This window comes from Aotus nancymaae, unplaced genomic scaffold, assembly GCF_030222135.1.
Source record: "Aotus nancymaae isolate 86718 unplaced genomic scaffold, 86718_ANA_hifiasm-v0.15.2.pri h1tg000076l, whole genome shotgun sequence".
Classification (NCBI taxonomy): domain Eukaryota; kingdom Metazoa; phylum Chordata; class Mammalia; order Primates; family Aotidae; genus Aotus; species Aotus nancymaae.
Genome location: NW_026988491.1, coordinates 14,282,936 through 14,308,411, shown reverse-complemented (window position 1 = coordinate 14,308,411; position 25,476 = coordinate 14,282,936). Strand labels below are relative to the sequence as shown.

Genomic DNA, 25,476 nt, shown 5'->3' with positions numbered 1-25,476 from the left:
AGAATTGCCTGAACCAGGGAGTTGGAGATTTCAGTGAGCCGATATTGCGCCACTGCCTTCCAGCCTAGGAGACGCAGTGAGACCCTGCCTCAAAAAAAAAAAAAAAAAAAAAAAACTAAAGAAAACAAGAAAGAAAGAAAACTACAGATCAATAGTCCTCATAAACAGTAAGGCAATTCAAAAAGTTTTTTTTTACAAATTAAATTTAAGAATTTTTTGAAAAGATACTATATCTCTAAGTAACTGGCCGCTAAATTAAAAAAAAAAAAGATACTATGCCATGATTGGTGGGGCTTATTTTAGGAATGTAGAGTTGTTTAATATTCAAAAGTCAGTCAAAATAATTCACCATATTAACAGACTAAAAAAGAAAAAACAAATTTTTAGATTAAAAAAAAAACATACCCAATAAAACTTAATCTCCATTCCTGATAAAAACTCTCAGTAAACTAGGATTAAAAGAGAAATTCCAAGGCCGGCGTGGTGGCTCACGCCTGTAATCCTAGCACTTTGGGAGGCTGAGGTGGGTAGATCACCTGAGGTCAGGAGTTCAAGACCAGGCTGGCCATCATGGTGAAATGCCATCTTTAAAAAAATAAAATAAAATAAATAAAAATAAAAAAAGAGAAATTCTGGAACCCGATAAAGTGCAGCTATGAAAAAAACGGCTCTCACCACACTTAGTGATACAAGACTAAATGCTTTCTCCCTAAGATGCAGGAGAAAATCAAGAATGTCCACTTATACCACTTCTGTTCAGGATGGTACTCGAAATACTAGCCAGGACATTAAGGTGTGAATTAGAACTAAGACTGAAAAGTAAAATCGTCTTTCTTTATAAATGATATATTTGTTTAAAAACACACCAAAATCAGCAGGGCGCGGTGGCTCACACCTACAATCCCAGAACTTTGAGAGGCCAAGGTGGGCAGATCACGAGGACAAGAGATTGAGACCATCCTGGCCAACATGATGAAATTCCGTCTCTACTAAAAATACAAAAATTAGCTGAGCGTGGTGGTGCACACCTGTAATCCCAGCTACTTGGGAGGCTGAGGCAGGAGAATTATTTGAACCCGGAAGGCAGAGGTTACAGTGAGCCAAGATTGTGCCACCGCACTCCAGCCTGGCAACAGAGCAAGACTCCATCTTAAAAAACAAACAAACAGGGCCGGGCGCGGTGGCTCACACTTGTAATCCCAGCACTTTGGGAGGCCGAGGCGGGTGGATCACGAGGTCAAGAGATCGAGACCATCCTGGTCAACATGGTGAAACCCCGTCTCTACTAAAAATACAAAAAATTAGCTGGGCACGGTGGCGCGTGCCTGTAATCCCAGATACTCAGGAGGCTGAGGCAGGAGAATTGCCTGAACCCAGGAGGCGGAGGTTGCGGTGAGCCAAGATCGCGCCATTGCACTCCAGCCTGGGTAACAAGAGCGAAACTCCGTCTCAAAAAACAAACAAACGGCCGGGCGCGGTGGCTCACGCCTGTAATCCCAGCACTTAGGGAGGCCGAGGCGGGTGGATCACGAGGTCAAGAGATCAAGACCATCCTGGTCAACATGGTGAAACCCCGTCTCTACTAAAAATACAAAAAATTAGCTGGGCATGGTGGCGCGTGCCTGTAATCCCAGCTACTCAGGAGGCTGAGGCAGGAGAATTGCCTGAACCCAGGAGGCGGAGGTTGCGGTGAGCCGAGATCGCGCCATTGCACTCCAGCCTGGGCAACAAGAGCGAAACTCCGTCTCAAAACAAACAAACAAACAAACAAACAAAAACACCAAAATCTATAAAAATGCCATTAGAACTAATGAACAGAATTAGCCAATGACTATAATTAGCCAATTATAGTCACAATCATATCAGTAAGAATAAACTATATCAAAATGAAGAGGGTGCTTCTTAAGACAGGCTTTCAGGAAGACAAAGTTTCGAGAAGGCTTTTTGAGAGTAAGAGGGACAATGAATTGGCAGCCAGAAGCAGGGAGAATATTTTACAAAAGTCAAGTCTTTATAGAGCATGGGGACAAAAAGAGAAAATAATATGAAAAATAGAGAAAAGATTGTACAGAAGACAAAGATTCCAAAGAAATGGCAGTTGATAAATGGAAGCAGTAAAAGAACTTGGCTTGAACATAGGTATTTGCATTTCACAGAATGACTCGTTGCTAAAGAAAGGAAAAGAAAATAGTACATAGGAAATGTTTTCTGAGGAGAAACTAGAAGCAGGACAACTGATAGTGAGCCATTTAAATAATCCGGAAATAGCCCAAGGATGATTCAGACTCAGGATGGTGGCATGAACATAAAAAAAATGAGAAGGTCAAAGTCCAAAGCCACAGATAAAAGCTAAAGGGTATGGCAATGTTTCCAGATTCAATGTGCCAGGATTTTAAGATTCAAGTAGTGGGCAGGCGGGTTATCAATGACAGGGGATCCAATAGCATCACATCTCTCCAGAGGGAGGTGAAACAGGGGCCCCTCTCAAGCCTCCAGAGTCACCTTTCTGAAAAGCACCCTGAATGATAAGTCCAAGGTCTAAAAAATAGGTTAAAGGAAAACGAGAAAATGACGTTAAATATACATTTTTCAGTACAGTCAGTCTAGAGACCATCAGCTTCCAAAGCGAACGTGCTGCATCAGTGGAGTCCTGGCTCTGGCTAGTTCAGGAAGTGCAGGGTGGTGCCACAATGTGCTGAGGCCAACTCATGAGTTTTGGTGGGCAGGTAGAGGGTCTCCTTTTTTTTTTTTTTTTTTTGAGATGAAGTCTCGTTCTTGTCCCCCAGGCTGGAGTGCAGTGGTGCGATCTCGGCTCACTGCAACCTTCGCCTCCCGGGTTCAAGCGATTCTGCTGCCTCAGCCTCCTGAGTAGCTAGGATTACAGGCACCTGTCACCACGTCCAGCTAATTTTTGTATTTTTAGTAGAGACTGGGTTTCACCATGCTGGTCAGGCTGGTCTCCAACTCCTGACCTCAGGTGATTCACTGCCTCAGCCTCCCAAAGTGCTGGGATTACAGGCATGAGCCACTGCACCTGGCGAGGGTCTCCTTTTTAAAGTCTTCAAATCATCCCTTACTGGCTTGAAATGTGATGTCTTTTACATCTTCATTCATTCTTCTTGTGTTTGTGATTTCCACAAAAAGCCTTTTTACCATTTGTTTTGTTTTTGCTTTTTTTGTGTTTTAAAAGTACTACTTTCCCCTCTGGGTCTTTCAGCTACATGCTGGAGTGTGGGGCATAAAAAGATCTCCTCTCTTTAGAGCAGTCTACAGACCCACCTGCATGGTTTAAGCTGGAATCAGTAATTGTGGCCTTTTGTTTAAGGCAATGGAGCCAAACTGCTGGATAAAACATTACAAATTTTAAACATATTGGTATAAAAATATAAAACTTGTAGAGCAAAAAGCAGGTTGACAAAATTGACAAAAGAGTAGATGGTGAAAGATTAATTTAAACTCTGTTGCCCATGGTACATCTAATAGGAAAGAGTATTTAGAAGGTCCATAGAGACACACATCTGAGTAAAACCTCTCCTCATGAAAAGGGTATTACTGAGTATGAGACACCATCAGTAGGATTTTCACAGGAGGAAGACATTTAGCTTCTCAGAGAGCAGCCATTTCATCTTTTACTTTGGATTGCTTTCCTACACATCAGAATCTTGTACCCAGCAAGTACTCAAGACATTTCTCTTGATATGCTTACCAGGGGGTCTCCAGGTTAGAAAGCCTGGTCCACTTCCAGTTTTTGAGGCTTGAGGATATACATGTTTTTTAATAAACACATGCCAAAACAGCATTATAAAAATTCTGGGCCAGGCTCGGTGGTTCACCCCTGTAATCCCAGCACTTTGGGAGGCGGAGGCGGGCAGATTGCCTGAGGTCAGGAGTTCGAGACCAGCTGACCAACATGAAGAAACCCCATCTCCACTAAAAATACAAAATTACTGGGCATGGTGGCACATGCCTGTAATCCCAGCTACTCAGGAGGCTGAGGCAGGCGAATCGGTTGAAACCAGGAGGCGGAGGTTGCGGTGAGTCAAGATCACGCCATTGCACTCCAGCCTGGGCAACAAGAGCAAAACTCTATCTCAAAAAAAGAAAAAAAAATCATGGCATATTTTTAATGTACACATTTAATAAATCAACACCTTTAGGAAAAGAATATAACTGTACTATTCACAAAATAATTAATAAACATGTTCACTTGTCATAAACCACAGACAGTGTTACCTGATAACTAGAACAAGTTTAAAGTTATAATCAATATCATCTTTCAATCCTGTGAATTTATCTTGACTGTTTACACCCACTATGTGCAAACCACTCTAGTGGGTGCCATGACAAAACAAAGTAGTATAAACTCACTTTGAGCTCAAGGTATCCAAGATGAGAACCCATGACTACTTCTTATTCTGTTGAGATACTACAAGGAACTTTCAGTAAGTATAGTCTAGCCGTGCCCATAGGAGAAATCTGGTGGCCTTGTATCTGGTGGCCCTGCCCCATCAAATCTACTACCATCTCCATTCAAGTAGCTTCAATATTTCTTTCTCCCTTGGGTCCTTCTGGTGTATCTTTTAATATATTTTTCTATCTTACTATTTTTTTTTTTTTGAGACACAGTTGCTACTCTGTTTCTCAGGCTGGAGTACAGTGATGCAATTCTAGCTCACTGCAGTCTACAACTCCTGGGCTCGTGTGATCCTCCTGTCTCAGCCTCTTGAGTAGCTAGGACTACAGGCATGTGCCATCATGCTCAGTTAATGTTTAAAACATTTTTTGTAGAGATCAGCGGGGGGAGTCTCACCGTGTTGCTCAAGCTGGTCTCGAACTCCTGGCTTCAAGTGATCCTCATACTCTGGCTTCCCAAAGTGCTGGGATTACAGGCATGAGCCACTGCACCCAGCCTGATTTTCTATCTCACTTAAAGGTGTCTGTCGTTGCCCTCTCATCCTCATCCTGCTTCCATTTTTCTCGGTCTTTTCTCTTCCAAACATCTTGAATTAAACTACACTCATTACTACCATTAACCCAATCATCACTTAGCTCCTTAACCCTTTGTCATGCAGGTCAAATACATAGACAGAACTTGTAGAAATATTACCAAAAGAAACAAAATAAAAAAAAGAAATCAACATTACCATAGGTGAATTAACATCTTGTAATCAGCACTACCAGGGCATAATCACCTCTTCCCATTCTGAAAACTATCAAGTTCTGAATACGCAAAGCTGAGAGACATTAGTTAGCCAACAAGGTAGGGACATCCTACAATTGAAAGCAACTTAGTGGTAATAGAATGAAAGATGGCTAGAGGTGGGGTGGATGGGGAAAGGAGGCACTACTTAAGAGTAACAGGCAGAGAAAAATGGATAGGAGGAGACAAAAAAGGAAAGAGATATTGAAAACAAAGAGGAAATGGGCTACATTTCCATCCAATTAATCTCCCTTTCTTCAATTCTGGTTGAGAATCAAATTAGATTAATGCTAGCTCAGTGAACGACTTGAAGACTTAGAGACATAAAGACTGTAAGCTGTAGGAATTGTCTTTCCCAGAACATACACCAGAGGCCCTTCTGAGTAGTCCTCTTATCTGATTTCCTCCCTTTCACTGGTTCAGTGTCTGACCCATTTGAGACGGCATCAGCACTCACTTCAGGTGATCTAGAAGACACTTCCTTTACTCTCTGCTCCCTCCTACAGAGAAGCTTAAATGAGTCACCACTTTCTTTTTCTTTTCTTTCTTTCTTTTTTTTTTTTTTTTGAGACAGAGTCTCGCTCTGTCACCAGGCTGGACTGCAATGGCGCGATCTCGGCTCACTGCAACCTCCACCTCCCGGGTTCAAGCGATTCTCCTGCCTCAGTCCCCCCCCCCCCCGGCCCCCGAGTAGCTGGGACTACAGGCGCGCACCACCACACCCAGTGAATTTTTATATTTTTAGTAGAGACAGAGTTTCACCATGTTGGCCAGGATGGTCTCGATCTCCTGACCTCATGATCTGCCCGCCTCGGCCTCCCAAAGTGCTGGGATTACAGGCGTGAGCCAGCCACCACACCAGGTCATAAGTCACCACTTTCTAAATCCACCTACTATCATTTGCATGATTACAGGTCCATCACTGTAGCAAGTATAATAACTAGAAGTTGACAAGCGCCATTGTGGTTTGATTATCTTCTCTGAATGGTACTTTACACCTTTATGAACGCAAACATAGAGTCAGATCATTATTCTAAGGTCATTTCCCGTCCTAAACTGCAGTGTAGTCTAAGAGGCTGAGTCTGACATGTCACAGTGAAACTGTAAGTCAGCTGCTGGCCCTGTACCCTAATGCCAGCCTTGTAAAGCATACTGCTGAGCCGGTCATCTTCTCCACATACTAAAAATGCTCCCTCATGCCTCTGTACGGGTTGTTCTCTCTGCCTGAAATGCCCTTTTCCTCCACAACTTAGTGCAAGTGCCACCTTCCCTGAGAAGGCTTTCTCGACTTCCCCATTGTGTTGATGAACTTCCTTTTCACCCCCCGCTGCACCCCTTGTACTATTAGAGCACTTATTACACCAAATGGCACTCATCTGTGTCCACGTCTGTCTCACCCACCTGGCTGTGCATTCCTTGGGAACAAAGATCTCTTCTCACCCTACCTTTCTAGTCCCAGCTTCTAGCACAGCATTCAGCATGTGTATGCATTCAAATGGTTAGTGAGAGTGTCATCATGTCAAACCTAAGCATATTTCTTTTCTTTTTTTTCAGACAGAGTCTTGTTTGCTGCCTAGGTTGGAGCTCAATGGGGCAACCTCAGCTCACTGCAACTTCTGCCTCCCGGGCTCAAGCAATCCTCTTGTACCAGCCTCCCGAGTAGCTGGGACTCCTGGCACACAATACCATGTCCAGCTAATTTGTTTGTTGTTGCTGTAGAGATGGGTTTCACCATGTCACCCAAGCTGGTCTCGAACTCCTGGACTCAAGTGATCTGCCTGCCTTGGCCTCCCAAAGTGCTGGCATTACATGCATGAGCCACCGAGCCTTGCCTAAAATGAGTATTTTTTAAAAAAATAAACTACATCTTGAAATTCTTTCCTTTTTCTTTTTTTTTTAAGAGGGAGTTTCACTTTGTTGCCCATGTTGGAGGGCAGTGGTGCAATCCTGGCTCACTGCAACCTCTGCCTCCTGGGTTCAAGCCATTCTCCCACCTCAGCCTCCCGAGTAGCTGGGATTACAGCATGTTCCACCACGTCCAGCTAATTTTTTTGGTATTTTTAATAGAGACAGGGTTTCACCCTGTTAGCCAGGCTGATCTCGAACTCCTGACCTCAGGAGATCCACCCACCTCAGCTCCCAAAGTGCTAGGATTACAGGCATGAGACACTGTGCCTGGCCCTAAATTCTTTCTTAACTTCATTTGAAAAAATATTTATTGAGGAACTACTATGTATAACTCACAGTGCCAGATGCTAGTGACGCCAATGTGAATAAAACAGAGTATTTTTATTCATGTAGCTATTTTCCAGAAGGAGAAACATACAAATTAAATAATTATACAATTGATATCTTCTAATGTAGGGTGGGAGTGATTAGGAAGTCATTAAAGAAGTGACACATACACTGAGCTCAGGATTGAAGAGGCATCAACTAAGTTCAGGCTGGGGACTCCCAGGCTGTGCGAATAGCATGCTCAAGGAAGGGACCTTGGGTAGGGAATAACACACATTTCAGGAACTTGAAGAGGGTCAACATGGTAAGAGTACACTCAGCAAGGGGGAAGACAGCACAAAATATGGCAGGGGACGCTGGCAGAATCTTCACTGAGCAGTCAGTGAAAAAGACAAGAACAAGAATTCAGGTTCTTATCAGGGTCTTTCGGTCTCACTGACAGTTTTGGTTTTGTTTTTGAGACAGGGTCTCACTCTGTCACCACGCTGGAGTGTGGTGGCACAATCTTGGCTCACTGCAACTTCTGCTCCCGTGCTCAAGCCGTCCACCCACCTCAGCCTCCTGAGTAGCTGGGACTACAGGCAGTCACCACTATGGCCAGCTAATTTTTGTATTTTTTGTAGAGACAGGGATTTGCCATGTTGCCCAGGTTGGTCTCGAACTCCTGAGCTCAAGCAATCTGCCAGTCTCAGCTTCCCAAAGTGCTGGGATTACAGGCGTGAGCCTATGTACCCAGCCTTATTAACAGTTTTAAGTAGGGGAGACATATGATCGGATTTATACTTCTTTTAAGTAAATGTTTTAAATTAAGATATACTCAGAACAGATAGGTAGTTTTAGAAGATTATTCTCTACGGTTTCAACAATTCTCCGAAAGAAGTTCCTACTTGCAAAAGAAAAAATTAAGGCTCTGCAAAGCTAAGTAACTTCAGGTTATTTATTCAACAAACATTTGAGTGTCTACAATGAGACAGGCACAGTACAGTATGTGCCTAGGGATGCAGAGATGAGTACAATAGTCTCACTCTTAAGAAATCTGCAATCCAGCAGGAAAGACAGATAAGGAAACATGATATAGTGTAGTCTATGTTAGAAATGAGTGAAGTATAAGAGAAGAGACAGAAATTAAATCTGCCTAGGAAGAATTAATCATTTCACCTTTGTGTTAAAGGGGTATTTTTTTTTTCATACTTAGTTTTTGAATTCTCAATCATTCCTGTGCTTGGTACCCAGTATGCACTCAAGCAAATGTCAGCAAATAGAAATGAATCCAGGACTTTCGACTCCTAGTTCAGAGACTCTCCAACTTTGCCCCAATTCTGGAAGAGTTGCATTGATTACAATAATTACGGAACTATTTTGGAGCTCTACTTTTGAAGCTGCTTTCAAAGCCAGTTTATAAACCACAAAAGAAAGTCAGTTGCATTAAAACTGTCAAACTTCATTAATGACCCAACCTGAAAATCCTTAACAATATCAAAACATAATTATTTTTTTAAAAGAAAATCTACTCCAAACACATCGAGTGGTATACATTAAATACCTAAAGCTTTTAGTATGTCAATCATACCTCCATAAGGTGGTTTGGGGGAAAAAGAAAGCACAAACTTACATTCAGAGGATGGTGAAATGCTCCTATAAAGACAACCAAGAAAATATGCCATATACTCCTTCATAATTCATGCTCTCTGTCCTCAAAGGACTTATATTTCAGTTTCTAACTGGAAAGATAAAGCATAGCACATAAAAAGAATAAAAGGTAACATTTGTTCATTTATTTATTTTTTGTTTTCACATTTGTTTATTTAAAACATTTATACACTGCCTACTAAAGGCCTGGTCAAAAACTGTTCTAGGGATGCAAAGAGGGTAAGACAAAGGCCTGCCTTCAAGAAACTCAGTCTTACAGGGAAGCCAATAACACACAGGCTGGGTGCAGTGGCTCACGCCTGTAATCCCAGCACTTTGGGAGACTAAGGCAGGTAGATCACTTGAGCCAGGGAGATTGACACCAGCCTGGGCAACACAGTGAGACCTCTTCCCTACAAAACGAGCCAGGCATGGTGGTGCATGTCTGTAGTCCCAGCTGTTCAGGAGGCTGAGGTGGGAGAACTGCTTGAGCCCAGGAGATTGAGGCTGCAATGAGCCATGTTTATGCCACTGCACTCCAGCCTGGGTGACAGAGTGAGATCCTGCCTCAAAAACAAAACAAAACAACATACAGAGTTGCTATTAAGCAGGTACACACAAATGAGAACACTGAGGTTGGGTACAGCTGGCATCATTCTAATTCATCAGACACCCATTCTTATTGGTCCGTGCTTTATCTGTTGTTAAATACTGTTAATATCACTTTTGATTATAATGCAAATTGGTAAATATTGTAAGTAATCACTATATGAAAAAGCAATGATACCAAAAACATTGTTAGAAGTTTTCAGAGAATATGATGAGAACTAAAATTTTGATCCTGAGTTTCTTGGCAAGGAAGGTTAGCACATTTGGATAAAGAAGCTGGTTCTAGGTGAGGGAAATAGTAACTAAAAGGCCAGTGGCTGGAATTGCGCAGGTATGGCCCTTCACCTATGTGGAGAGCATGGTTAAGAGCTGTGCTGTCCAACATGGTAGCCACGAGCCACATGTGGCCGCTGAGCACTTAACATGTGGTTAGTCTGAACTGAGATGTATAAGAATGAAAAATACACTCCAGATTTCAAAGACTTAACTAGAAAAAAGAATGTAAAGTATCTCATTAATACGTAATTTTTTATGAATTATCTACTTACATAATATTTTGGATATATTGAATAAAATGCTATTAAAAATTAATTTCACCCCTTTCCTTTTACTTTTCTTAATGTGGCTACTAGAAAATCTAAATCTAAAATTACATATGTGGCTCATATTTGTGGCTTACATTCTATTTCTATTGGACGGTGTTAGTCCAAAGAATTTTAAATAACAAGCTAAAGCATTTAAACCCTCTAGGCAATGAAACACCACTGAAGGTTTTCAAACTTCAGTGCCTGTGGTAGATTTGAGAGGGAGCAGGAAACATAAACAAAGCGCTGTTTCAGGAAGATCAGTGTGGGGGCAATCTGCAGGGGTGAGACATTAGAGGCAGTTGTCAATGTCAACAGGCTGCAAAATGTCAAAGGGTAAGCAGGCTCAGCTGGAAAGTATACAAGGTCTTTAGAAGCCCCATGCTGGGTGGAGCGGGGAGGAAGAAATCAAGAGCAGGCTGAAATAAGGGAAGAATAACAGCTCCAAGTGCTGACCCCAGCCTGGACAACCAAGGTGCAATGCTAGTGGGACTTAGTGAGCTCAGTACAGTTTAGTTTAGATCTAGTCTGGCTTAGTGATAAGGGCTTCCAGGCAGAGATACAATTTAGAACAGGACTGGTGTCCTCTTCAGCAATTTTGGAATCTATCTCACCATGGCAGGACCTTCAATAGTGGGATCAAGTCCCAGAGGGTACTGGAAGGAGGCAAGGCTACCAGAAACTACAGGAATAAATAAAAGCAAAAGCGAAAGCCCAGACTTAGAACACAGCCTACAAATATTTACTGGAAGTCTGCTGTATGCCTGACACTTGGCCAGGCTCTGGAGATACAGCGAACAAAACAGACATGGTCCTGAATCATGAATTGTGGTGAAAACCATGAAAAAAAGAACAGGAAGGCTGGGCGCCGTGGCTCACCCTTACAATCCCAGCACTTTAGGAAGCTGAGGCGGGTGGATCACAAGGTCAGGAGTTCGAAGACCAGCCTGTCCAATATGGTGAAACCCCTTTCTACTAAAAAGTACAAAAATTAGCCAGGCATGGTGGCACACGCCTGTAGTCCTAGGTACTTGGGAGGCTGAGGCAGAAGAATTGCTTGAACCTGGGAGGTGGAGGCTGCAGCGAGCCAAGATCGCTCCACTGCACTCCAGCCAGGGTGACAGAGTGAGACTCCATCTCAAAAACAACAACAACAACAAAAAACCAGGAGCTGTACCAGACTTAACTGAGGATGGATGGGGGTAGTGGGACAAGGGCATAAAGGAGGGCCTTTCTGAGGTGACAATTTAATCTGAACCTGAAGTTAGGTGGGTGAAGGCTAGTGGGGAGCAGAGGAAGGACAGCCAAAGCCAAGAGAGTGGTGCAGGTGTAGACAAAAATCTCAAGGCAGGAAAAGGCTTGGGTAATTTGAGGAACTGAAAGAAGGACCTTGCAGTTAAGATGGTCAGAGAGGAGGGTGGGGTGTAAAAGAAGTGAGAGAAGGCTGGAAAGGCCAGAACACACAGAGCCTCAGAGGATAAAAAGTAAAATCCCAAACTGGCCTCCATGCAATGGGAAGTCATGAAAGGGTTCTGCCCACAAGGAAGTGGTGCAATCCTAAAGGGGTTCTAAGTGCTCCAAATATCTATGCTCCTCTCAGCTCGCTGAATCCGGGCTGGCTTGGCAGAAAAGGGGCAGCAGTCAGTATCGTAATTGAGTAACAGGATTCCAGGTCTGAAATAACAGAGTTTATTATATGGCCCTCCAAATGCTCCAGGGTTGCAAACTTCAGAGGATGATGGAACCACTGAAATATACTAATAATAACTAATAGAAACTAACAATAACTAACAGAAACTAATACTAATTAATGGGAGGCTTTACTTGACTTTCAACATACTGAGTACAAAGAAGTAGCAAAGAATCAGGTGTGGTGGCTCACACCTATAATCCCAGCACTTTGGGAGGTTGAGGCAGGCAGATCACTTGAGGTCAGGAGTTTGAGACTAGCCTGGCCAACATGGTGAAACCCTATCTCTACTAATCATACAAAAATTAGCCAGATGTGGTGGTGTGCACCTGTAATCCCAGCTACTTGGGAGGCTGAGGCAGCAGAATTGCTTGAACCCAGAATGCTGCAGTGAGTCAAGATCGCATCACTGCATTCCAGCCTGGGCAAAAGAGCGAGACTCCATCTCAAGAACAAAAGAAAACAAAAATAATGCCAGCAGGTAAATATGGATTTTGTTTTGGAGTATGGAAGAGAGGTAAGGCATGGATAGGTAGGCTAGCATATATAGAAGTGACAGTTAAGTCTCATAGGCAAATAACACTTAGGAGCATTAGAAAAAGAGAAAAAATAAATAAAAGGAGCCCTTAGTAATTGATCCTTAGTGTTTATCTTTGGGACAGAAGTCAGGAAAGGAATGATGCACCAGAAGGTAAAAAGGACAGTATGATGTTAGAAAAACTTAAGAAAAGGCAGAGTTAAGAAAGCTGACTGGGCATTGTGGCTCACACCTGTAATCCTAGCACTTTGGGAGTCTGAGGCAGGTGGATTATCTAAGGTCAGGAGTTCAAGACCAGCCTGGCCAACATGGTGAAACCCCGCCTCTACTAAAAATACAAAAATTAGCTGGGCATGGTGGTGTGCATTATAATCCCAGTTACTCAGGAGGCTGAGGCAGGAGAATCACTTGAACTCGGGGGCAGGGGAGGTTGCGGTGAGCCAAGATTGTGCCACTTTACTCCAGCCTGGGTGAAAGAAAAGAAAAGAAAGCAAGCCATGATCCAAAGGGATGGGACAAGGGAGTTTTTTTGGAGTGATGGAACTGTTCTGATCCTGACTGTGGTACATTCACATGTGAACATTCACAGAGTTGTAAACACACACAAAAAGTCAATGTTACTGTATGTTATTTTAAAAATAAAAATTTTTAGAGGTAGGGGTTGTCAAAAGTATTGACTGCTGCAAGGAGACAGAAAAGGATGAAACCTGAAGAGACAGTGTGGAAATTTACCCAGGAGGTAACTGGCAACTTTGGAACAATCTGGCTGCAAAAGTTTACAGAATGACTGAGTAGTGAAGACATGAAGGAAGGGAAGCAGCCAGCATAGCCTGCTCTTTCAGAACTCTGGAAGTGAGAGGAAGAACAGAATGGCTCAATAGCTCAAACATCATAGTAGAATAGAGAGATCTAGCAAACTGGCAGAGCTTTCCCCATGGGTTGCTCCATTTATTCTTTCAAGATGTGCATTTTGCACATGAACTAGTCGTTTTCTTATTGTCCTGTAAAACTAAAACTGCATAATTCAACTACTAAAACGAGTCCGAAGTCTACACGTTAAATTCTGCTCCTTAGTCAACTAACATTTTTTGTGTTCCCACTATGTTCCAAGCACTGTGCTAGATAGAAAAATAAATAACAGTCCTTGGAAGAGCACATGATTTATCACAATAGCACGGTACTGGAGCAGAGATCTGCACAAAGGGCTCTAAAAGCCTTGAAATCTGAACTAAAATGTATTTTTACAACCTTTATAAAAGTTAAACGGGCAAGAAATAAGATGTACTTCTGCAAAAATGTTATTAATTTCTAAAAGCCAAGAATGAGCTTAATTTATTTTTTCCATTTCTTTTACCCAAATCTCATCTGGAACTTTTTTTTAATTGAATTTTGCTCTTGCTGCCCAGGCTGGAGGGCAATGGCACAATCTCTGCTCACTGCAACCTCTGCCTCCCGGGTTCAAGTCATTCTCCTGCCTCAGCCTCCTGAATAGCTGGGATTACAAATGCCTGCCACCACATCTGCTAATTTTTTGTATTTTCAGTAATCAGGGTTTCAACTTTGTTGGTCAGGCTGGTCTTGAACTCCTGACCTCAAGTGATCCAACCACCTCAGCCTCCCAAAGTGCTAGGATTACAGGTGACTCACGCCTGGCCTAATTCAAATTCTTAAGTTAGGTATCGACAACCTAATCATTAATGGTATTCTCCTTTTCTATTCCTCTCTACTTTTCAATGCCCTTTCTTCCTTTGATAATTCAGGAAGGAGGCAAAATGAAGCACGTGCAGGCTCTGAAACCAGGCAGACATAAGACTAAACTTATGTCTTTGAACTGCGTAGCTATATGCCTCCTGAAGACCCTTTTTCTCATTCATAGAATAGTAATGATACCTACCCCACAGGCTTGGTGTAAGAATTAGGGAAAAAATGTAAAAAGGTTGGCACAGAGTAAGCATGCAATAAATGTTAGCTAATGTTATTACTGCCATTTCAACAAGTGGTATTGCTCTGACTTTAAAACGTTTTTAAGTACTTCCACTTAAATGAGGGAAATTTTTTTTTTAAGGGTATGACATTTATATGTTACCACAGAAAAGCAGCTTCAGAATTCCTATCAGAAACCACTCTGCTCAGATAACGGTGTTTGGGACAAGCACTTAAAAATGGTCAAGAACTGAGAAAATATAAAAGTAGTATTATTATCATCATCACCATGTCCCCGGTAGGACAAGCCAGTCTGATTTGTGTCCTGGATATTGGTGAATGTGCCTCAGTGCAAGTGGGTACTACATTCATAGCCCTCCCACTACCTGCCTACAGCAATGCCGCACGCGGTAGAGACAACGTGCTAAAAGTTCCGCTCTATAAGTGGCATTTACACAACACTACCCAAAACACATCTGTAGTTTCAAAGCCAAGATCACTGATGATTCTCCAAATCAAGAGAAATCTTATACTGCTGTAATCTCCCACAGCGAAGAGAGAAGTAACCTCTATTAGTAAACTTCCACAAAATGCTAATATGGAGGACTTCTACACACCTTCTATATATAGTTAACTTTTGGGGCGGGGGCCCACCAATGATGTTTTATTCACTGACTCTCGGCTTGTTTTATTCACTATGAAGAAATACCTTTGGCCAATTTTGTATAATTTTGCTTAAATTATAATACAAATGACCAACTTGAAATTCATCTTCCTCTATTTCTATCTCTAGCACTGATGTTAAAAAGTAATAAAACAGCCAAAAGACACATGAGAAAGCACGAGCTTAAAGTCCAGGCTGGTAACCTGAATTCCAAGAATTCAGGATAAGCTGGTCTTTAAGGCGCTTGACAAGAGGTGACCGTTACCGGGCGTCTTTAACCCTACAGCGTGCCTCGCTGGATCGGGTATTTAGCCTCTATAGTCAAATAAACCCGGTAGTCTGGCACTGAAGGGCACCGGACCAGGGGAGGGTGTAAAACACTCCCCGTGCCCCTCGTTTCCTCGTCCAGAGTCTGAGCCACCTCCCCAAGTGGCCACACACGCAGGGCCCTGGGGAGGGGTGTGAAATGCATTCACCCCGTCATGCAGGTCCTGCACACAGGCCGGGACGCGGCGCAGGGACCCGAGGCTCCGAGGCCTGATGCCTCGCTCTGCCACCGTCAGCCAGGGGTGGACGCGCCTCCGCGGCCCGGGAGAGTGTCCCCGCGCCGAGGCCCCTCGGGGACGGGAAGCGAACTCGACTCGGCCGGGCCAGCCCACCCGGAAGCCCTCCCCCAGCTCACACCTGCCGGCGCGTGACGCCCAGAGCCGTGCGCGCGCGCCTGCCCCTGCCTGCCGGGTCGTCCGGGGCGCCCCGGCCCGCGCGCCGGACGTCGCCCGAAGTCCCTCCCCACCCCTCGCCTCAAATCTCCACGGCGCCCGCTCCCACGGAACGCGCGCTCAGCGTAGCCAGCTGCACCGGCCCCGCGCGCGCTCACGCCCCCTCCCCGGCCCGCTCCCCGCCCCGCGCGCGCTCCCTCGAGAGGACACGCACACGCCGCGCCTCCGCTCGCCTCCCCGGGCCGCGCTGCGCGCCCCCGCGGGCGCCCTCGCCGACCCCCGGCCACCCAACTCCGACCCCGCGGGGCGCGGGGGAGGGGAAGGACGGCGCGGCCGCCGCACCTCACTCACCACCGAGCCGTGCCGGCTCCGAGTGTGCGGCGTTCAGCTGCGAGGCGCGCAGTCCCCGCTTCTCCTCAGGCTATGGAGGCGACGTCCTAGGGGAACTGAGGGGCGCGGGGGTCACTCCCTCCCGTTTCGCCTCGCAGAAGCACGGGGACCCCAGAAACTAAAAACAAAATAAACAAACTTTCCCCTCCGCATCCCTCCCCCAAAACCACAACACAAACACTCGGGGGCCCGCCCAGAGCCCCACTCCATTGGCCGCAAGGAGGATGCTTCCAGCTCTCACTGGCTGACTTTTGTGCCCGTCAAACTGTTGGTCCGCCCCTCCAATTCCTCGTTGCTGCTTTCGCCCCTCATTGGTTAAGTGCTTCCCGTTTAACGAGTTAGGATTGGCTGAGCTGCCTGCGCCAATCATGCGGGGACACACCCCCTCAGCATCCCAGAGGCCGCTTCCTCGGTCGAGGACCCGGAGAGACTCAGGGGACACTAGAGCATGATGGCGGCCGCGCTCGCTTGGCGAAGCCATCATCTTTTTTCTTTTGCTTTTTAGCTCATTAGTGCCTCGCCTTGGCGCTGTTTCCCTAAGCTCCTCTCTTCATCCAGTATTGCCCTGTAACGGAATCTATACGTGCCGGCTCCTTAATTTATCCCCTCCGAAGTGCTGAGTGTTGGCTGGTTGTGCGTCATTGGGCTGTCAGGATGCCACTCCCAAGTCAAATCTTCAAGCTATTGGTGGAACAGCAAGAAAGCCCGTCCAGCAACAAGGGCTAATACCATTGGTTTGACTGCACTGTGTTATTTCCTGGCCCCTTATTGGGCAAATAGGTGCGTCAGATCCGGATTCGCTGCGCTACGGTTAATTGTTTACTGGGGATTTGGGGTCAACTCTGGTTGTTTGGACAGTAGTTGACGATAATAGTGACTCCCATTTATTGTATGCCTATTTTGTGCCAAGTACTGGGCTGCGTTCTTGACAGACATTATCTGGTTAAACCTGTGAGTAATGCAGTATTCAGTTTTTACATATGGTAAATTAAGGCTGGCAGGAGCTTAGAAAACTTGCCCAAGGTCATCCAGACACAAAGTAGTTGGTGGGCTTTGCATCTAGTCCTGGGTCAAACTCTAGAGACTTCACTTTTTATCCTGCTTTAGTGCCTTCCCCTACTCCTAGACAATGCACTTGTCAGCCAACCCAGCATCTTAAAAACGTTTCATTTGGAACTCAAAAGTCTCCGTTTCTGAAAGTGACTTTTTGGGAACTAACTATGGAGAGGTTGTCATTGCCTCCACCACATCCTCTTCCCCAGGACCCATTCTTCTCCCCTTTAAGTTAAGATGGCCATTTCTGCCATCTTTTTATGTGAAGCCTACTCCCCAACTCGCAACCCCTGACCAACCATATCCAACTCATTCTTTGCAGAGAGTCCTCAAAAGCTGGAAAACTAGGAGAAATCAAGTCTAAAGAGAGATACACAATAAATCGTCTTAGAAATGAATCATTTATTGCTTGCAAAGAGAACAGCCCTTCAACTCCTGGAAGTCTTCCAGGATAATTGATGCCGAGCAAGACATGTGCTCCTGGCTGGTGGCCACTGGGTTCTTTCTCTGTAGCAGCTTTCATCGAAGTGAATCCAACATTTCAGCCAGAGGAGGGCAGGATGCTTAGGACCCACTGCCAGAGTGCCAGCCTTGAGCCTTTGGGACCACAATGATCTCCAGGAGCACAACGCTGGACTTTAGCCCACATTCCATCTCGGGTAATTAACATTTTACCGTCCCAAATCCTCATCCCCTGTAGCTTCAGTGGGATCACTGCCCTTGTTTCACTTCCTGATCCAAGCTGTTGTGTAACCTCCTTGGCACTGCTTTAATAATAAAACAACCACTGTAACACGGTAACAATGCTCAACACTTAGAGCCTTTCAGCAAATGAAGCCAAGGTATTTCACAAACGTCAATTAAGAGTAAGTGGCATGTATTCTTAGGGCAACTGCAAGAAGGACAGAAGAAAGATCGCGCATCAGATTCTAATACAGGTTGTAACAACGTGAATCCTTACAATTCTGTGCACATATCCCATACTACCCTTCTAAGATGGGGATTCCGAACTCATTTTCACAATGAGAAACATTCAGAATCCAAAACCTTGTTAACCTTCAAAATTGGTCGCTTGGACCCCTATTCTCGCCCTTAAGTTGATGCTTGATTTTCTGGGTAATTGTTGGATACATCCCAGTTGTAAGTTCCTTAAAGCAGATGGTTTCTTTTTCATCTTTGTGTCCTTCACATTGTTCTGATTGTAAAAGGCCCTCAAATAACTATTTAGTAAATGTTTAGCGAGCATGTCAGGCACTTTACTAAGTTACAAAGGCTACACGCATGAGTAATACACTGTCTCTTCCTTCAAGGACCTCAGTCTAGTGGGGGTTTCCAGCAGATAAGCAGATAACCATGGTGCATGCTGTGAGAAGGTGCCCCGGTAGCACATGGGAGGGACATAAATGGCTTCTTGGAAGACGTGACATCTACAAGGAGAACTAAAGGATGAGTTATGGTTAGCTAGGCAAGAGACTGGTGATATGCCGTGACCTACAACATTTGTTATCTGGTGGCAGGGAGCAGAATGGGAATATCCAGAGGTGGTCAAAGCCTGTTCTTCTTAGAATCTTTGTCCTTAAAGGCCTCAGTTGTGTGTCCACTCCACCTCACTGTGCTTTCCCTCCCCGAGACAAAGCAAATGGCTGAAACCATCTCATGTTTGCCCACTTGAGAATAGGGAAATAATTTCCAAATTAAGATGGCTGTTTTCTGATCATAAAAGTAACATTGAGGCCAGGCACATTGGTTCACGCTTGTAATCCTAGCACTTTGAGAGGCCAAGGTGGGAGGACTGCTTGAGGCCAGGTGTTTGAGACCAGCTTGGGCAATACAGGCAGAGCCCATCTCTACAAAAAGAAAGAAAGAAAAAGGGGCCAGGCACAGTGGCTCACGCCTGTAATCCCAGCACTTTGGGAGGCCAAGGCAGGTGGATCACCTGAGGTCAAGAGTTTGAGACCAGCCTGGCCAACATGGTGAAACCCCTTCTCTACTAAAAATATAAAAAAATTTGCCAGGTGTGGTGGTGGGTGCCTGTAATCCCAGCTACTCGGGAGGCCGAGGCAGGAGAAGTGCTTGAACCCAGGAGACGAAGGTTGCAGTGAGCCGATATGGTGCCACTGCACTCCAGCCTGGGTAACAGAGTGAGACTCAGTCCCAAAAAAGAAAAGAAAAGAAAAAAAAAAACAATAGTTGGAGACCCATATAGTCCCAGCTACTTGGGAGGCTGAGGTGGGAGGACTGCTTGAGCCTGGGAGTTCAAGGCAGCAGTGAGCTATGACCATACCATTGCACTCTAGCTTGGCAACAGAGCAAGACCCTGTCCCCCCAAAAAGTAACATTGAGTAAATATAACATTAACTCAATATAATATTCTATATTTCAGGCAATGTAGAAAGTTATAAAGTAAAAGCTTTCCATAGCCTATTATATCCAGACACCGTTAAAGAGACTATCTTCCCAGACTCTTTTATGAGTAGACCCACAAATGAGTTTCTTCCAACAAACAGTGGGATGTGGTTTAGGGTCTTTTCTGGGCTCCGAGAGCTCTCATCACCCAGAGCTGCAGCTTTGGATGGAAACTCTCCTCGCTTTCTATCCTTATAGGAAGGAAGCCAATCTGTCAATCAAATATTTATTGCAGAGAAGGTGGGTTTCAATTCCTGTCACGGCCAATGACAGGACTTTTGAGACTTGCTCAGCCTGGTGTGAACGTTGAGCCAGTGAATGGGGTGAGGGCGTCTGCACCGGAGGGCTTACAGGCATGCTTCGGAGCCTGTGGAATCAACTCATACCCTGAAAAGGCAGCCCAGGTCAGAGAATGCTATGCCAGGGTGCTCGGTTATGCTCTCTCTCATTTCCTCTCTGCATGCTACTTGGGGAAAATATTTTCCTGTTTGTTTGTTCCAACCCACCCAGCTTTCAGAGTAAAAAGACTCGTTAAGCCCTGCACACTTGTATGCAGGCCAAGTGCACTATGTTCTTAGAGCACTATGCTATTCTTAGCGCTCTATATGTGGTGTTCTATACAGTTGGCTTTTTGCTGGAGGGGAAGGCAGATTTCATGAGTGATAGCTGCCTTGGCTGGCTACCAAAAGTGCTCTGAGCCATCTCAAGCAACAGGCCTTCCTTTTTTTCCCTTGAGAGATTGTGTTGTGATCCCTGCCTGCTCTTGGCTTGGACAAATTCCAAGGCAATGGGAATTTTTTGTGAACAATTCTGCAATAAACCACAGGCTAGGAGGAAGGGGACAGCAAGCTGGATCTGCTCCAACTCTTATTTCTGTGGCACAGGCGAACTCCTTCCGCCCTTTGCACTGACCCCTTATTGCTATGAAGAATTCGCAAGTGTTCGTTAAGCATTCTCCAATTCTTGAAGCTTATAACAATGGGAAGATCCCTGTAAAGAAATCTGATCCAAAAGACAAGGGGACAGCTGAGAGCTGATACTGCTCGCTTGGGCAGTGGATGTAGCCATTGCCAAAGATCAAGAGCAATGAGGGAGGGAAACTCTCTAGAGAGTGCTGATTACAGAGGACATGCTTATAAGCATTTATTGCATGTCTGGGAGCATTTACTGTGCAATACATCCCTTGCGTCTGTCTCACCTTCTAAATCACCTCTCATTTTTTATGACCACACTTCCTGAGAAGCTACTTAACTTAAGCAGCAAACACTGGACCCCCTCCTGTGTGCTGCCCAATGCTAGACACACAGGAGGAGGCTCACAAGAGAACCAGGATTGTAGTTGTTAATGATAACTACCCGTTGGTGGACACTTGCTGTGTGTCAGACACTATACTGAGGGCTTTACAAGGATCGTAGCTGTTAATCTTCACAACAACCATTGTTACCCACATTTCCTAGGTAGGAAAATGGAGGCACTGAAGGGCTAACTAACCCACCATTGAACCTAGGCAGTCTGACTCCAATGAGTAAGCTCTTGCCCCCACTGCTACATTGCCCTGCGATGTCTAACTTGAGAATCCCACATGCAGCTGGGGAGACAACCAGCCCTCAACCAACAGTTGCCCTCGTAGCCTTTAGTGTCTGAACCCCATCCTCTTTACCCTCTATAAACTCACGGAAAGAAGTACACCTCTTCCCGGCTAAATTACCGCCTCTGGTGGTCCTTCCTCCACATCCCAGTTGAGATCTGGGTTTCCTCCCACTCCCTTCAAATAGCTCCCTTCCTTCTCTTTCTTTTCTATTATCTTAGCTTCTTCAATGACCTGTGGCCATCTCCACTTCCAGGAGTGCTCTCTCGCTCTTTCTCTCTCTGAACCTGGCTTCTAGCCCTAACTCTACTGAAATTCATTTCTCTAAGATCATCTATAACCTATTTGTGACCAAGATCCAAGAGACTTTCTCAGTCCTTGTTTCCATGGCTTCACCAGTACGTTTTACTCTGAGAATCTTTTGCTTCCCCAAATAGCCAGCTTTCCTCCTACCTCTACAACTGTTCATGCTCTTTTCCCTACCATCTCTCTCTAAGCTCCTTCAAAGGAGTCTGTCTGCGCTTCTCTCCTTATGCTGTCTTCTGGGGGCGTGCGATGCTCGCGGGACTTAGTGAGCTCAGCTAGGTCATTATCCTACTTTCACCTCTAAGATTACAAATTCCATCTCTCCATCTCCGGCCTTCATTCTGCAGCTCGTTTGCTGCATGACTTTTTGCAAGTCACATAAACTAAGCTTCACTTTCCTCATTTCTAAAACGAATATATTGAATCAGATTTGTTATTCTTCACCTAAGATAATGATTAAACCCTAACATTTTAAACCACATACCAGCCCAGACATAGTGGTTCACGCCTGTAATCCCAGCACTTTGGTAGGCAGAGGTGGGTGGACCACTTGAGGTCAGGGGTTCAAGACTAGGCAGGCCAACATGGGGAAACCTTGTCTCTACTAAAAATACAAAAATTAGCCACATGCACCTGTTATCCTAGCTACTTGGGAGCCTGAGGCAGGAGAATTGCTTCAACTCGGGAGGTAGAGGTTACAGTGAGTCGAGACCACACCACTGTATTCCAGCCTAGGCAACAGTGGGAGACTCCGTCTCAAAGAAAAAGCCACATACTATGCCAGGCAGGACTAAGTGCAAAAGGAAAGCATAGGGTTCTGTGTTCACAGGTTGCACGCCCATGAAGCTGGCTCTAGTACCAGCCTCTGCTCCAAGCATTGTATATGTATGAGCTTATTCAACCCTCATAGTAACCTTCTGAGGTAGAAACAGATGGAGAAAGTAAGGCAGAGATAGGTTAAGCAGTTGCCCAAGGTTGGTTTTTAATTAGTAGAGCTGAGAAAAATAACACTTGCCTGTTGGGGCTGTTATAAGACTCACAGGTGCAGGTGGCCAAGGAAGGCTGGTTCCCGCCGGGGCCCCCGACCCAGGCCATGCACATTCTCCTGTTAAGATTTAGTCCATGCAGCTTCTGCTGCCTATGATGCCCCCTCTTCCTCTCCCTGTCCCCAAGCCTACACCTTCTTCAAAGCTCAGTTCAAGCCCTTCCTCCTCCCCTGAGGGGCTTCTGCAGCCAAGGCAGGTCCACATCTCTCCTCCCCTGGCAGATTTCCTGAGCACCCTTGAGGTGAATTCAGCGCTACCCCCTCCTAATGAGCACTCCCTGGCCTTTGCCAACTCCAGGCTCAGTCATAACCAGTCCTACGAGGCCAGAGGGAAAACGTCTTTCTCCATTTCCTTGGAGCAGCTTGCTGTAGACTGTCTCACCCACCAGACCGGAAGGCTTTGCGGGCAAAACCTATATTTGAGTGTCTGAGTCTTCACTGTGTCCCTGATGGTTGTGATTCTCGTAATTCTCCTAAAAGAGTTCTGTCCAGGCTCTGGACCTTTCCCTGGAATGCCTTGCCTCATTCTCCCCTCCTTCATTCACTCCTCAGGTGTCAGCTCAGAGATTACTTCTTCCTCCAGGAAGCCTTCCCTGATCTTCACCCTCAGGTTAAGTGCCTCCTCTGGGCTTCTATACCCACTGTGCTTTCCCATCACAACACTTGCCTCCCGGTGTCCATCTTCCTAACCATGTTCTAAACATCTTGAAGGCAGAGGCCAGGTCTGTCTTATCACAGTGCCTGGAACATAGTAGGTTCTCAATAGTTTTTTTCAACAAATGAATGAAGGAACAAATGAATGAATGAAGTAATTAAATACTGAGCAGGTGCAGTGGCTCACATGTGTAAGCCCAGCTACTTGGGAGGCTGAGGTGGGAGGATTGCTTGAGCCCAGGAGTTAGAAACCAGCCTGGGCAAAATAGCAAGACCCTATCCCTAATTTTTTTAAAAAAATTAGCTGGACAGGGTGGTGTGTGCCTATAGTCCCAGCTACTTGGGAGGCTCAGGTGGGAGGATCACTTCAGCCCAGGAATTTGAGGTTGCAGTGAATTATGATTGCATCATTGCCCTACAACTGGCAATAGAGTGAGACCCCATCTCTTAAAAAAACAAGTTGGTGAAAACTCTGGGCTCTGTAGGCACCTCAGCACAGGGCTGGGCACCTGATAGGTGCTTATGGAAATTTATGAAATGGGTGAGAACAGCTCCAGAATTTCTGTTCAGAAGAAGGCTTAGTGGCAGCAGTCTGGTTGAAGGAGTGAGACTAGGAAATTCCTCTTTACAGAATAATGACAAAGTAAACATGAAAGCTGAGAGTCTGTGTTGGGAGTGGAGGCATAGAGAAGGGAGAGGTGTCCCAGGCTGGATGTCAGCAAGCCCAGGGTTGAGGGCCAAATCCAGCCCACTGCCTGTTTTGGCACGGCCTGTGAACTAAGAGTTGTTTTTGCATTTTTTTTTTTTTTTTTGAGATGGAGTTTCGCTCTGTTGCCCAGGCTGGAGTGCGATGACATGATCTCAGCTCACTGCAACCTCCACCTCCCAGGTTCAGGCAATTCTCCTGCCTCAGCGTTCTGAGTAGCTCGGATTACAGGCATGTGCTATCGTACCTGGCTAATTTTTGTATTTTTAGTAGAGGAGGGGTTTCACCACATTGGCCAAGCTGGTCTTAAACTCCTGACATCAGGTGATCTGCCCATCTTGGCCTCCTGAACTGCTGGATCACAGGCATGAGCTACCACGCCTGGCCGGTTTTTGCATTTTAAAAGAATATTACTACTTTGTGATCATGGAAATTATGAGATTCATATTTCAGTATTGATAAGGTTTCACTGGGACAGGGCCACACCCACTTGTTTCTGTACTGTCTAGGGGTGCCTCAGTAGCTGCCACAGACACCGAATGTGCAAAGCCTAGAGTATTCACTTTTTGGCCCGTTACAGAAGGAGCTTGCAGATTCCTGCCTTGGTCATCTAGCTGACCCAGGGGAAGAAGGATGCATGCTGCTAGCCAGCCACAAGGTGTCAGCCTTTCACCATGGTGCTGCCAGCCGCTTGGGCTTCTCTCCAAGTTCTCCAACGTGTTCTCTCTAGGGTCACCTGCACAGGACCAGGACTGTGTCCCCCCAGACCCCATCCCACCAGGCTGTAGTTACTAGTGTGAAGGCCAAAAGACAGCAGGGCAGGTGTGGAGTCTACACGAGGAGTACAGGACTGGCTTGGGAAACCCAGTGGCTTGGAGGATTGGCAGGCTTCTCCGGACATGCTGTTTCTTTGATTTAGGTTTTATTTGTATTTTGTATACAAAAGAGTCTCCAAACAAACTAAAATTGTTTACGTCACCAAAAACTATCAATCCAGAAAGGTTGTGGGACTTTTGCACAATCACATAAGGCCGCAACTTTCTAAGGATGAGCCTGCATGAGGGGAACACAGGTCCCTGCCAAGCAGGGTGGCTCAGAAATGGCATCTCTGGCAGGTTTTCTCCCCCTTTCTGTCAAAACCTCGGCCTTGGCTCAGTGCATGCCTGTAATCCCAACAGTTTGGGAGGCTGAGGCAGGAGGATCACTTGAAGCCAGGAGTTCAAGACTAGCTTGGGCAACATAGTGAGATCCCATCTCTACAAAAACTTTTTAAAACTAGAGGCCGGGCACAGTGGCTTATGCCTGTAATCCCAGCACATTGGGAGGCTGAGGTGGGAGGATCACGGGGTCAAGAGATCAAGACCATCCTGGCCAACATGGTGAAAGTGCATCTCTACTAAAAACACAAAAAATCGCCAGGCGTGGTAGTGCACACCTGTAATCCCAGCTGCTAGGGAGGCTGAAGCAGGAGAATTGCTTGAACCTGGGAGGCAGAAGTTGCAGTAAGCCGAGATTGTGCCCCTGCACTCCAGCCTGG

General features: G+C 45.5%; 1 protein-coding gene across 4 annotated transcripts in view; it reads right to left on the bottom strand.

Annotated features, from left to right (window-relative positions):
* Positions 1-16,359, bottom strand: part of TNRC6B (trinucleotide repeat containing adaptor 6B) — a 291,478-nt gene extending 275,119 nt beyond the window's left edge. For 3 of the 4 annotated variants that reach the window (XM_021668746.2, XM_064368065.1, XM_064368067.1), the window contains exon 1: positions 16,143-16,359. The gene's annotated coding sequence lies outside the window, so the exon portion shown is untranslated. Of the gene's footprint in view, positions 1-16,133 lie in introns of all 4 variants that reach the window. The other variant, XM_064368066.1, reaches the window with a different exon arrangement.
* Between the last annotated feature and the right edge of the window lie 9,117 nt (positions 16,360-25,476).